Here is a 3,090-nt window from a genome sequence, read left to right as displayed (position 1 = left end):
TTGCACACCAGTGCTCAGGGTAATCTGAATCCTATGGTGAGTGCCACACTCACATATATGTGCTCAGTTTTTTTCTGAATATTATCTTGGAGTGCCCCTTATCTTTTAGTACTCTGCATCCTCTGTTTCCTCTGGGTGATCTTCCCTCATTCAGCAGTGCTCAACATACTCTGGGACCTCTGGGTGAATGCCCCTCACCTTGCAGTGCTCAATCTCCTATGTGCCATGTGCTAAGTTCACAGAACCAAACATATTGTAGTCTCATGTGGTTCCTGACTATGATCAAATGTAGTTGAACATTTCACAGACTTCTCTGGGTACTGCCAAAATCTCACCTCATCCAACATTGCTTAGAGTACCCTGATTCCTGTGTGTGAGTGTCCATTACTCATTAGTGCTCTGATTACAATGGGTCCTCTTGGTGATAGCCCCTCTCTCAGCCTTCTGTGTTTAAATTGCAATTTTCACATTACCTGTGTTCCTTAGTCTTCTTTGTGACCTGTGGGTGAGCACCCTTCATCAAATAGTGCTTAGTCTCCTCTGTTTCTTTTATTCATTTAACTAACCATTTCTTGCTCATTTTAGCTGGGTGGTTTTGTGGAAGATCCATCACCTTAGAGTGCTTAGTCTTCTCTGTGTCCTGTTTTAGGTTCCCCAAGGTAATCCTTGCCCACAGTCCTCTGAGTCCTGTGAGTGAGTGCCCCTCACCTGACATTGCTCAGTCTTCTCTGGGTATTATCCCTAATCTCCATTCACAAACCATTGCTCAGTGTCATCTGAATCCTCTGGTGAAAACACCTTTCACACAGATGTTAATTTTTTTTCTGAATATTGTGTTGGAGTGCCCCTTACCCTCAAGTACTCTTTCTCCTCTGTGTCCTGTGGGTGAACATCCCAATCCAGCAGTGCCCTGTATACTCTGGGACCTCTGGGTGAGTACCTCTCAATCAACAGTGCTCAGTCACCTCTGTGCCATGTGCTATAGTCCCAGAGCCACACTTAACTCAACCTTCTGTGGCTCCTGTTTTTGATCATAGAGAGCCTAATCTTGCTCAACCTTTTATGGTTTGTGTCTTAATTTCACCTGCCCCACTATTACTCATGGTCTTCTGAATCCTGTGGGTGAGTCATCCTCTCCCAACATTACCCATTATTATTTGTGTCCTGTACTTAATCTCCACTCCCACACCATTATTCAGGGTCCTCTGAGTCATGTGGGTGAGCACCACTTTCCCACCAGTGCTCAGTCCCCTGTGGGTATTACTGGAGTTTAGAGTTGCAGCAATAGTGTTCTGTCTCCACTGAGCCCTCAGCAACTTGTTTCTTTGAGCGACATATCTGGGAGTGTCCCATTCCTTCTAATGCACCATTTCAGACTTTATCTGTGTGTCAAGGCCAACACTTCTTTGAAATATTAGAGAAATATGGATACTTCCTGTTTCAAAAAACTCAACACTTCCTTTGTGCTGCCATGTAGACAAGTTCCTCTCCAATGCCTGAAAACCCAAGACAATTTTTAAGGATGTCAATGCCCTCAGCACTGGGGACCTCATTCTACCATTCATCCTTGACAATTTCCTCACCTTGTATCAAGGCCCTGAGTTCTTATGGGTGATGTAGTTCAGACAGGATTTCTGACATTTTTCTGTAGAGTGGAAGAAAATATATTTAAGAATTTTCAGAATCTTCTCTGATATGTCAGTAGTTGCTCCCTTTTGACAAAGAGTAAGCCTTGTAGGAAAGTTGAGTGAGGCAAATTTCATCTTGTAATTTGCAGTGTGATATGTGTCCATGGACAATTTCCTGTCAACATGGAGGACTTCTCCATACCTTTGAAAATGCTGCATTGTCAAACCACTTCTAAACTACCTGAGACCATGGCCTGAGGGACTCCCTTGATAAGCTTCCAAAGGCTGTGAGTTATCTTGACAAGCACACCTCTTCCAAAAGAAGTCTGTTTCTTCTGACCTCTGTGGTAAACAAAACTCACTTAATGTTGTTCATGCTTCGCTGGGTCCTGTCCTAAGTCTCCACTCACCCATCATTGCTGAGGGATTCTTTGGGTAGTGCCCCTCATCCACAGTGCTTCAATTCAACTGGATTTTCTAGTTGATTGCACCTATCCTACAGTGGTTAAGTCTTCTTAGATTAAGCTGCTAAATTCACCTAATCTGTCTTTAATCAGTCTCATTTTGATCCTGAGGGTGAGTGTCCCTCACTTAATAGCACTCAGTCTTCTCTGTTACTTTATTCTAAGTTCCCTAAACATTCCATTTTCATTCTTCTCTGGGTCAGTTGCATGTGTGTCCTCAACTAATACTGCTCAGCCTTTTTTCTATCTTGTTGTTTTTTCCCTAAGGCAATTCTTGCTCAGACTTCTCTGGGTCCTGTGGATAAGCACCTTTCACCTGAGAGTGCTTAATATTCTCAGGGTCTGTGCTTAATCTCCCTTCACACAACATTGCTGAGTGTCATCTGTGTACTGTGATGAGTGCCTTTCCACGCAGGTTCACATTTTCCCCTAAATATTGTTATGGAGTGCTTCTTAACCCCCAGTAAACTGTCCCCTCTATATCATCTCAGTGATTGCACCTCATCCACTAGTGCTCAGTATTCTCCTGGACCTCTGGGTTAGCACCCCTCAACCAGCATTCCTCATTCTCCTCTGGACCATGGACTCAATTCCCCTAACAATCATTTCTCAGTCTTATCTGGCTCCTGTGTGTGAGAATATATAGCCTAACAGTGCTCAACTTTCTCTGGTTTTTCTCTTAAACTCAAATCCCCCAACATTGCTCTGGCACTTCTGAGTCCTGGGGTGAGCACCCCTTGCACACAGTTGCTCATTTCCTTGAACACTCTTGCCCAGCAACTCATACTTCTGTTCTCAGTCTTCTCTTCATCATCTTGTTAGCAACCCTTGACCACCTGTACTCAGGATTCTCTGATTCCTCTTCATTTGTGCCACTCACCCACAAGTACTCAGTTTCTTCTGGGTCTGTGAGTGAGTGCCCTAACCTATCAGGGCCCAGGATTCTCCCTGTCCTATGCACAATCCAAGTGTTCTTCATTGTAGTTTTTCCTCAGTCA

Source organism: Sciurus carolinensis, unplaced genomic scaffold, assembly GCF_902686445.1.
Source record: "Sciurus carolinensis unplaced genomic scaffold, mSciCar1.2, whole genome shotgun sequence".
Taxonomy (NCBI): domain Eukaryota; kingdom Metazoa; phylum Chordata; class Mammalia; order Rodentia; family Sciuridae; genus Sciurus; species Sciurus carolinensis.
Note: the sequence above shows the minus strand (reverse complement) of the source record.